Here is a 12,010-nt window from a genome sequence, read left to right on the forward strand (position 1 = left end):
CACCTCCGCGTCCCTCCCTGCCGGCCGCCCGGGGATAAAACATCAGAACACAAAACAGGGCTCAGGCTGGCTGCTCCAAGGGCCTGGAACTGCAAGGAGAACCTCAGAACCCTCTCCGTGCTTTACAGGGGATAGAGAGGTAGGAGAGCTGCAGGAGCTGACAGCCCTTGGAGGACGTGCACGAGGGGAGGGGAAAAATGACTGGAAAGATAAAAACCAAAAAAGCTCTGGCTCTGCTGTGTGTGTGCTGCTATGCAAATGCCAGTCCTGGATGAGATAGCGCATAACATCTCACCATTCTTAAAGCAGCAGCAATGGCTGTGCATTATATTACCTAAAATATTCCAAATTTTCACAAGATTTTGTGAGAATAAGGAACCCAGTTCAGCTTTATTTTCCTAAAGAATGCAGCAGTAACTCAGCTGTAGCTTCTTGAAAGAAGACTTCAATCAACCAAGAGGCACTTAGATACAGTTTTTTGTTAGAGATTGGTATCATGAGCAAATACAGCACATTGTATAGTGCATTAATTCCTTCCTGTCACTTTGACTAATGTCAAATATATCTATTAGCAGACTGCTCACCATTTCTGGCCTAAATCAATGGCCAAATCATTCTGCATTACTCTCACAGTAATACAAAGTAGTAACAGAAGTTCAGCAAAACTCATCTGACAACTTGACCTTTCTTCTTTTGCATCACAGAGTAGCTTATATTTTATCTCATGAGCAAAGACAAGTTCTTGCATTGTTTTACAAGAAATGTCCATGCTCCTTTAAATGAACAAATGAATGAACAGGTGCCCAAGTGCTGGCAGCAAGAGGTCAGGAGCTGCAGGGCCCTTCAGGCACTTGGGGACTTCATGCCAAGTATCTCAAGTGCCTTGTGTCACAGCAGTGTGAACTGTAAAAATCTAAAAGTATGAACTGAAAAATTCATTCTTCCTAGCATATTACACAGTCCTGTCATGAGAAGCTGACAATTGCCATGCAAAAATCCAAGAAAGGTATGCTGCTCCTAATTCCACTCAGCCAGTTTCCCAAAAAAGCAATTTTCTACACATAGATAACCAGCATAAAGATTCAACAGCAAAGTGGAGCAGATTTCCCAGGACCGAGGGTTTATTAGACAGCCTGGGCAGTTTAGTAATGCTGGTGGAAAGGATCCTAAAGAAGACAAAAGAATGTGGGATTATTTGATTTTTTTAAAAAAATACAATAGGCAGAAAGACTGCTTGCTTCTGGGAAAAAAGAGCAGGGATTTCTGAGTTGTGTTACACAGCTCCAGCTTTGAAGGCACATGTGACTCGGCACATGTGACTCAGCCAAGGCCTGGCAAGCTGCTGCCTTTCAGCGCGGTGCCTCTCAGTGATTAATCTTAAACTTCAAAGGGAAAAAGGCCTCAGGTACCCCCAAGGAGGCTGCTGGTACCCCTGTGCATGGCCACCATTGTGAAGCACCAAAGTGTCTGATCCTCCTCCAGGGAATCAATTTCACCAGCAGAGCTAAAGGGTGGCCAGTCAGGAAGAAAACTTTGTTGCTGGACACATGCTCACTGAGAGGCCAGCCGTAAGGTCACAGCCAAGTCACACAGATGCAGACACAAAGAATGGAAATTGCATTTCCTCTAAAAGATTTACATTCCACAGAATACTCTGCAAGTGCCTTTAATTCAGATTCTTGAAGCAATGGCAGTGGTGCACAGTTTGGGCACGATCAAACTTTGCAGCAAGACAGAAAGAACATATCCAAGGGGCTGCTGTATAAACTGCATTGTTAGTGGATGTTTCATTTCAATCTTATAGGGCTAAACACGATGAAAACCTAAAAATTCCCATGACATTTCCCACAGTAACATTTCTGTGTTACAGACGGTGTTTCTTTCAAGAATTCTGCAATCTGGTGAAAGCAGAATTGCCCCTAGACTGTCTTGTTCAAGTCACTCAGCTGTTGTTGAAGATAAACTAATTCCAGTGTCAAACAGCTCAATTCCAGGGCAGGCCTCTCCCACTAGGCCAAGTGAGTGCCTTTTAGGATTGTCAGGAAAAATCTCCACCAAACTGATTAGGTCATGTCACAGAGATGTACTGTGTTAGAGCAGCAATGATCTCCACTGCTGCCATGGCTTTGCAGAGTTACTGTGCTGTGCTTATAGCAGGATAAATCCCCAATAATGAAATGTGATCATTATCATTAGTATTTTCCTCAGAGTAAAAACAGAAATTAAATCAGGCAGTACAACTTTACAATTTCTAGACCAGACTATTTCAGTTGAAAGGGACCTACAACAATCATCTAAGTCCAACTGCCAGACCAATCCAGGGCTCCTCAAAAGGTAAAAGTGTGTTATTAAGGGCCTTGTCCCAATGCCTCTTAACTCATTGACAGGCTTGGGGCGTTGATCACCTGCCGGATCCAGTGTCTGACCACCCTCTTGGTAAAGAAATGCTTCCTAACATCCAGCCTTGAATCCCTGCCACACATCCAGTCACTGGATGCCAGGAGAAGAGTTCAGCACCTCCCTCTCAGCACTTTCCTCATCAGGAAGCTGTAGAGAGCAATTAGGTCACCCCTCAGCCTCCTGTACCTCAAGCCAGGCAAACAGCGTGTCCTCAGCTGCTCCTCAGCCACATTCATTTCACATTCCCTGCTTAGGCACAAAAGCATAAATAAACACTTCATGCAACCATCTCTATTCTGGTAGCCTCAATAGAGGAATATTTTCTGCAGTTTGGTCTCATGCCTAATGTGGTCTAATTTGATGGTTATTCTCATGTGGCCTAAATTAAGTCATTCCATGAAAAGTTACATTGACACCTGCAAGGTGAATCACACATACCAAGAAAAAACTCTTCTTTCCATCTTTGTGCTCAAAGTAAATTTAAATATGAAAGATAAAAGTTACAAATAATTTTTGCTTTCAAATAAAAATAAGCCTTTGTAAAAAAAAATAAATAAATAAATAAAAAAGTCTCCACAAATCTTAAAATCAATAAGAATCACTTGTCAAGGTTAAAGAGAAAAAGAAGAAAACAGTGCCAGGACTGTGTATAAGGAAAATAAATCTATGCTTGTCCATGCTAAGAGTGTATTTTTACATCCATTTCAAGAAGTTGAATTAGAGAAAAGCTGTGGTTCTATGTGTTGATATTTTATCATTTAGACATCATGTTATACCTCAAAGGAAGACTATATGAGTCAGCAAAAGGATAATTATCTCCTACTGGCACCTTAACCAGGTATTACAATGTCAGCAGTTATTCTTTGGGAAAGTAACTGCTATGATTTCCCTGATTGCCATCTTCCTTCAAGGTAAAAGCTGTCAAGTTAGGCACCACAATTGTCAAGTTATGCCCCATGATTTGCACAAATAATATTGAGAATTTCCTCAACAAATGTGCCCTATAACACTCCTGTAGTCGTGCAGAAACTTGTAAAAGGTGATTGGGATTCCCAAAAGTTTGGCAAGGTTCATCTATGCACTGCAAAACCTTTACTGGCAGGTTTTATTAAACAAGAACTTCTTCATCACCTTCCTCCCTGTCCAGTGACACCCACAAAGTCTCCAAAGAGCACAGACCCAAAGCAACCCTAAAAACAGAGGAAGGATCTCCCTGTAATGCTCCTGAAATGCATGCTCAGGACTTCCTGGCTGCTGAGTGTGTCCTGCATGTATGGTATGGATGAAGATAAAGGCACCAGAACAAGTGCCTGTGCTGGAGCAGCAACCTGCTGGGACACACAGGGCTCGTGAGAAGGAACAAGGCAGCAAGCCAAGGACATTTCCAAAAGGATAATTCACCTCATCAAAACATGCTGGGTCTTGACTGGGAGTGTTTCACACTTCAAAAGCAGGTGTGTTGGCAATCATTCACTTCCCATCATTTTCCATGCCATGAGCTACAAAGAGTGAGATGGCACTGCAGGAGGAGTTTCCAAGCTCTGCCCAACAAGTGCAGCTGCCTGCAGGCCATGCAGTCATCCTGTGCTGGACTGAGTGTGGGGACTCTGCTGTTCCTCCCTTGGCCCCAGCCCAGTCCCAGTGGGAGGCAGATCAAGAACTAGGCTGGGGAAGTCTGCCTGCTACTCCAGGCAGCCTGACCTGGTCATTGCAAATTAAATGTGAAAAAAGAAAACTCACCAATAACTGAAGAGTAATTTTTTCCACTGAAGAGTCAAATTTAGTTGAACATTTCTTCTCCTGAAGGTGGCACAGCACACTGCTGGAATTGGCCACAATATCTTGCTGGGTAGGACATGCAGTGATGACAGCCATACCTTTAAGTGGAATACATTTCAGGGTAGTCTCACTAACCAGCAGCATCTCATTAAGAAACAGATGGTGCTTTCAGTACACTGGAGTTCAACCTTCAAAGCAGAGCTCAAAGCTAGACTCTTCACCCTTAGGCTGTCCTTGGCATTTCTGTGTACAAAAGGACAGTTCTTTTTCTAGAGTTTGCACATTTCTAGATTGGGGCTTTCTGTCCCCTAGGTTGTATTTTTGCTTCTCCTAGGAGTATTTTCAGAAATGAGATAGCATTCCACTTGTACTTTCCATTTCCAAAACAGGGCCTGCTATGGCCCTGACCCTGCAAAGCTTCACACAGATGATTTGTGAATACCTCCCTTTTCTCAGAGCTCCTAATGCCCAAAAAATATTTGGAGAACAAGTCCTTGGACCATCAGTGATGGGGGGGAAAAATCCATTAATTAACCTGACACTGGTAAGAGGAATCTGATTCCAGGAATCAGCTCTACAGACTTCAGGCAGCTTTGGGAAAACACTCAGGATTTTGTGGAGGTGCTGGTTTTGGTCTTTGGGAGCAGAAACAGTGAAAACAGACAGTTACAGTTTTGTTACCATGAGGAAATGGATTGTCTGAAATTTCATTTAAAGGAAAATTAGAAGAAAAGTCACAGGATACTATAATTATATCCTGGGATAAAGCAGCAGCTTTGGGGCACTTTGGGGTGTGGATCACACTCCAGAATTCCCATGTTAAAACATCTGCTATTAATGGTTTACAACCAGAGATGTGTAGCAAATTAGGTTAAAAGTGCTTGGAGAACAACACTGGCTCACAGCAGCTAGCAAAGAGAGTGGCAAAAATGCAAGGATTTTCCTTGACAAAATTACTTCCAACTCAGGAAGCACTAGGCATGAGAAAAACTGTTTAACTACTGCTACTAAACACAGAGTTTAAACATATGGCCAGATATTACTGTACAAAGAAAAATAATTTGCAGTTATTGCTGTCACACACATTCCCATTGGAAAAGCAGAAATAGGCTCATGTGGCTATAACAGATTCTCTGGCACTTGGTAAAAATTGTCTCATGGTGAGCAGCTTTGCTTAAGTGGGGAGGACAAAATTAAACCCTTTATTGTTTGGCTTCCTCATCCTTTCAGTGCCTGAAGTTTGAATCCAGCCCCAGCCTCCCTCTCTCATCCCCCAGGGCCTGCTGGAGCAGGCAATGTGGAACACATGGCACTTGTGTCATGGGAACCTCCTCCACCCCAAATGCTTCAAGCAGGCTGCAATTTGCTTGTGGTGCTTGTTTCACTGGAGGCTGCACACACCCCAAACAGAACCCAATAATTCAGCTCTTAAGACTCTTGGGGGGTTTTTTGCTACCCAAGCATGCTTTCCTGTTTCCTGGCACTTAAAAGTATCTTTCACCATTAGTTTGTCTCAAAACAGTGAAAGCTCTGGAAAATGCCCCTTCTAGCAGCAGTCTTACAAGAGGCTGCATAGGCAGGTCATCGAGAAGAAAGGAGGGCTATGAGGGGAGGACACCTTTTCCAGGCTGTGCTTGAGAGAAACACAGCTCTTCCTTCATGATGGGCAGCACCATCCTCAGAGCTGAGTGTGGAACCAGCCAGGGGATCCAGCAGGTTCTGTATTTCCCTCCCACATGAATAAATTAGAAACTTTAGCAGTCTTTTTCTGTCCCTGACATTAATTCATTATGCAGATGATCAGCTGAGGGCAGGGACCAGCCCCTCTCATGTGGCTCTGGGGCAAAACACACCTGAAAGCTGCTGTTCCACAGAGAAAATCCCATCTCTGGCCTCCAGACTGACATTGCCCTTCTACCCTGTGCCACAGCAGGGTCTGCCCCATGGGCACTCTCAGACTGTAGGGCCAGGGTCACAGAGCCATCAGCTTGTCCCTGCTGCTTTTCATTAAGCACAACTCCTCAGCAAACTGCAGCCAGCCAATGGCCCAGGCACTAATAAACCCAGTACTCTGGCTTTGATTATTCCTAATATTGAGCTCCATGGCAGCAGCACCCTCACTCTGTGCTGATTGCTCCTAATTGCTATTTACTGTGATCAGTGGAAATTGGGAAGAACAGCTGATCTTAACCAATTAAAATATTACACTTGGCAATGTACTGCTCAGCAACTTCCCTAAAGCAATGAAGACTGGGATTCATTCAGCCCACGTTGTCCATTCAAAGATCAGCTCTTTCAGGCAGACTAAAAGTCATCCACAGCAGCCTAACTTCGCCTGCCAACAATTTGCTCTCCTCTAAAAATATAATTCAGATCTCTTCTGCTTACGCTTACATCTAAGTCAAAGCCCCTTAGAAGTTGTGAGGAACCTTAGTGACCCTGGGCTTGATTAAGTTTCTGAAGGAAACTTGCAAAATAAGCCACAGGTTTGTAGATTTCTCATTTGTGAAGTATTGCCCTGGCAGCAGTGAGCTGCTATGACACTTACCTTGAGAGAAGCCCTTCAAGGATGGTTCCAGAGGTATGATCTTATTGGTACCATGCAGGAGTACATTCCACCCTCTGAAAGGAGTGCCAGACAAGGGAAAAAAGCACTCTTGGGCTTGTGCTATTATACTGAAAGCTTTAATTTTAAATATTTGTTCAAAATGCTTTCAGTGTGCTGCCCAGTGAAATTCTGGAAAAGCATTTCCTAAATCAGTTTCAGTTAGTACCACACGTCCTCCAGGCAGAGAGATCCTTTATGGTTTATCTGTACAATAAAATAGCATTTAAAAAAAAGAACTAACTGAGGATTGCTATCAGTGAATGGCTGACAATAAGAGGGAAGATTGATCTGATTACAGAAAATGCAAACAAATTATGCCTCATGGGGGGCACCAGTGAAAAACAGCATTAAAATAAATCACCATCAGATCTCTGGAGAGAAAGCAGCTGGGAATGGGCTCATGCTTCCTCCTCTCAGTCATGCTGGCTTCACCTGTGTGTAATCCTGCTGACCTCAGCCTTTCACTGCACAAGTGAGAAGAGAATCACCTGCCAAATGCACACCACACTGCCTCTGACCCAGCCTGGCAATTGGGACTGCAGAGTTACCCACACTAATCCTTCTATCCATCCTGAACATTGCTGGAGCTCTTGAGATCCACACCACAAAACTCAGTGCTTTAAGGCAGCTCCTTTATGAGGAAATTAGAAGGGCTGTTCACAATCTGCTCCTCCACAGCACAGGTGTGAGCAGACACACACACATTATGTGAGAGGAGGCCCAGGAGCAGCCCCACAAGTGCTCTGTGTGACCCTCAGAGCCGTGAGCTGCACCTCACCTGACAAACCCAGCGGGGCTGCTTGTGCTGAGCCATGAACCAGACATGCCATCACTGCCCCACTATTTCTGGCATCCATAGCCAGTTTCTCTAGACAGTGATGAGTCAAGAGCCCAACATTTCAAAAACAAAAGGATATCACAACTCACTGCTCTTAGTTACGCTCATTTCTCTTCCCTATAAAGATACCAATTTCCTGAGCCAAAACTATTTCTCTTGCTTTCCCATTGTCTTTGCTCCCTTTCTCTGCCCAAATTGTGATCTCACCCCTCACTATTTGGTAGCTGGCTTGCAGATTGTTAGATTGCAATTAGATGCACATGCGTGGTACCACCTGCTACATGGTTTTTATTTATTTTTGGCTCTGAAACAGCTGTTGGTTTCCATTTTTGCAAATTCAGAGTGAAAGGGATTTTTTTTTCCAGATGCTTTTATTTTCTGCAGGCTATCAGGGCATGTAACAAACTCAAAAGAAAATTTGAAATCATAGCAAATGTTTTACGTAAGTTTTGTCAGTGAAACAGTAAACATGTAATGAGTTTATTTGGAATCCCCAAAATGATTCAGGCCCATGACTACATCTGTTTGTCTCTAGGTGTTTTACTGAACCTCCTGATTTTAACAATATTCACAAAGCAAACCAAGGAACTGGAAATTCTACAAACCAATAAATAGAATAAGAAAACATAAAGCAATCTATGCATCACAAATCTGCCAAAAGGTGAGATGGAAAGATCTCTCTGCTCTGTTTGGAATACCTCAATTAAAAGTGAGGGAAATAAAGATATACACCACATGATTTTTCAACTCACTGACTAAGTCAATCCCTGACTTTATCAATAACAGAGCACAACTTTCTCAAAAGCACTGATGTGTGTGAGCTCAATTGTAACATCTTTTGACAAGTCAGCTGTAGAAAGCAGATAAAAATCCCAGCTTTCTACTACTTGATGATGTGAAAAACCCTTTTCTGAGTTATCACAGGGGAAGTAAACCTGCTGTTGCAGAAGCACGGAACTGGCCATGCTCCCTGAAATAATGGCTCCTTCCTCTTGGGCAAACACTCCTCAGTATACACACCTTTTCTTGAGGTGTTGAACAGGGCTCTAGCAGCACAAAATACTTTGTATTCTAATATTACACAAAAACTTAGAGCTGTTCACTGTTAACGTGATTTTAAATGCTGAGTACAAACAAAATGCAGCTTACCTCATGGACTTTGCTTGGGATTATTTTCCCTCAAACATTCCACATGAAAAACCCCAGAACAGGTGATTAGCATAGCTCCCTTCCTTGGAAGGGCTGTGTGTCAATATTGGGCAGGAGGATACTATTCCCTCACTGAATTGCTTAGCAGAAGCAGTGTCTTAGCACACAAGAAACATCTGCAAAAGCTGTCCAAGAGCCAAAAAGGGATTTTGAGCTGTGAGATTGGTAGACCCTCTTGCCCTGTGGCCAAGTTTTCTGAAGCAGCACAAATTTCCTTGCAAAACTCTAAAGTCGTAACTGACTCCTTACACAGTCAAGAATGCATAGAAAATCCAATGTTATGCTCTCCCTTTTCTTCCCCCACTCCTTGTCTCACAGATTTGCTGTTTGCAGCTGTAACCAGTTCATAGCTGTTTTCCCTGCACACCACCAGTCCCATGCAGCCGGGAAACAGCTTGTGATGGGCTGTGCTGAAACACTGGAGCTCTCCCTTGCAGTGGGACAAGCTGGCTGGCACAGAGGGAAGTTTGCACAACTGGTGGGCTCTAAGCTGATTGGGATTTCTGCTGTGTCCTTCAATAAGACCTAAGCAAAGCAGCTCAATGAAAAGTGCTTACAGTTGTTCTCAGGAAGGGAAAGCACAGCAGAGCTCAGTGTGCAGTGACAGAGTTGAAAATGTACTTACACACTCAGTGATGGGAATAAACACTCAGCAGGGTCTCTTGAAATGAGATTTTAAATAGCAGCTGAATTGCACTTACAGCTCAGGTGCTTTTACAGTCCTGCATTCCTTAAGTCTGTGTACACAGGCAATTCCACACCTTCCCTGGCTGTTCATTTCTCACTAAAATACACAGCAAAACATGCAGTGATTTCAGGCACACATCATTTCCCCCCTACATCTGGTCAAACAGCCAGCTCCCTCCAACCCCCTCCCCAACTCTGAGTCAGGACACACCTCACCCAAGCTCCTCCATCTGGGTATTGCAATGTGAACATCAGGACTTAGTGAAAAGGCACCAAAACATCCCTCACAAGATACTGTCAACTCCAGCCACTGATGGAGGTGTGCAGAAAGCCACCAAATCTTCAGCCCCTTGGCCTTGCCCTCCTGGCTATCTGAGACTTAAGGGCTCAGCTGTTTGTCTGCATGGATGGCTCTGGTAACTGCAGATTCCAGCCCTGTCAAAGCTTTTTCTTTACCCCTAAAATGACATGTATTACAGGGTTAGTATTTTCCTTAAATTCAAGTTAGAAATCCAGTTACTACCATGGAACATCACAGACCTGAGCTGAAATCAAACTTTGGGGTGAAATTAAAAATAATTTTATTGATCATGATTAAACAATTTATGTTCACCACCTCAGTTTCCTTTAATTCTGGTGCAATACAACCTTGCCATCCTGAAATTCAATTTCCCCACTAACATTAGGGCTCCATGTACACAGAAGCACCTTCATTTTGTTCAAGCACTTAGTCACTACGGCATTTCCATTTCACCCTCATTTCCCCTTTTTCACTGGGAGAAGCATTTTTTTTCCTCATCTGGGTTTAGCTGGAAATCTGACTTATGGCTTTCTCCAATAAGTGAAAAGTGAGTCCCAGTGGAGGCCTGGTAGACCCTGGGTGTGCAGGATGAAGCAATCAGCATTGGAGATGGCTGCATTGAGGACATACAACCTTTCTCACAAACAGGACAGCAACAGCAAGCCCAGCCACCAGCAGGCTGCATCCTGGATTGACCCCTTGGTGCATGTCACTGTCAATTTTCTGGCACCCCTTGAAACACTCACTTAAGAGCTGTGCAAGGGTGGCATTACCTCAGCACCTGTAATCATCTGTACCCTGCAGTGGCCCAGCACAAAAGCACTTGGTAATGCAAGACCTTGGTTGCTCTTTTTAGCTCACAACAGATTGCAAGCCCAGCTTTGGAGACTTTTCAGCTGAGCAAATGGAAATCTGCCTTACCCAGGTGCAAAGCATAAAAAGAGAGGAAAACAAGGGTGAACATCAAGTGTAAGATGATTCTATATTGTAAATCTTAACACAAAAAGGCTGCTCCCACTTACAGCTAACAGGTTCTATTACTTGAAGAGAATAGACTTCTATTACTTCCAGAGTTCTCAAGGAAAGCCCCATCAGCTGCTTCTGCAGTTACTCTCAAAGTGGTAAGGCAGGTACCAACCTCTGCTTTCTGGGGAGTTCCCTTGGCCAATCCTGCACGAGGCCAGTATGTGCCTCACAGGAGGGAGATACAACCACTGCAAGCATTTTCAAGAGATGCAGCCCAAAGGTGCCCAACTCCCAGGGCGTGAGGCACACCCCTGTTACTCTCTCCTAGGCAGAGGAGCAGCTGTCCCTTCTGCTGTGTGCTTGGGGCACACACATCTCTGGTTACCACTGTGGCACAGATTGTGGCTGCGGCACTGCACAGCCTTCCCCTCCTCCTCCCTGGCTCTGAGTAACAGAAGTGCACAAAACTGCATTAACTTAGCAAGATAAGAGTATCATTGCATTTACAAAATGGATTCCAGGTTGCTAAACCTGTATATGAAGTGTAGATATAAACCCTTTTCTCATCTGTTACTCCTGGGCTGCAGTCAACAATGAGAAAAAAGTTCTGTTTAGGCAGGCAAGAAGAAAAAAAAAATCTTTCCTACTTTTCCTAATTCATTACTTAAGTCTCTTGTCAAACAAGAGACTTAGGAAAAAAGGGGGTTTTCTCCTTTCTACTCCCTTCCTACCCCAAACATGCATGATACACAACAAGTTCCAGCCCTGTTTGCCAAGGAAAGCTTGAGGCATCTGCAAAGCTTGCATGCCAGCTTCTGAGGGCAAAGGCTGGCATAGCTACAGAGCCTGTTCTGTTGCTGCAGGACAGATACCTCTTCCTCCTTAGGTGGTTAAGAAATATTTAAACCATTCAAATTCTGTGAACATAAAGTAATACTGCATAAAATTCCACCAGATCTTCTAGAGTAAATCTGTATTTAAGATTTTTACAATTTAATTAAACACTTAAGGGATACAAAACATTGCTGTGCAAGCTGTGTTTCTAATTTGTGTGCTATCTCTAATTGGCACTGTTATATTGAATGAATGCCAAAATCATTCCTAAGGCAGGATGCTTACACTTAGTAGTAGTGTCTAGTACTGCAACTGCCTAACTATAAGGTTATCCTGGCAACCCCAGGAGCACTGGAAGGAAGCAGCCCAGCTCACTGTGTCATGAAGG

Source organism: Ammospiza caudacuta, chromosome 10, assembly GCF_027887145.1.
Source record: "Ammospiza caudacuta isolate bAmmCau1 chromosome 10, bAmmCau1.pri, whole genome shotgun sequence".
In the NCBI taxonomy this organism is placed as follows: Eukaryota; Metazoa; Chordata; class Aves; order Passeriformes; family Passerellidae; genus Ammospiza; species Ammospiza caudacuta.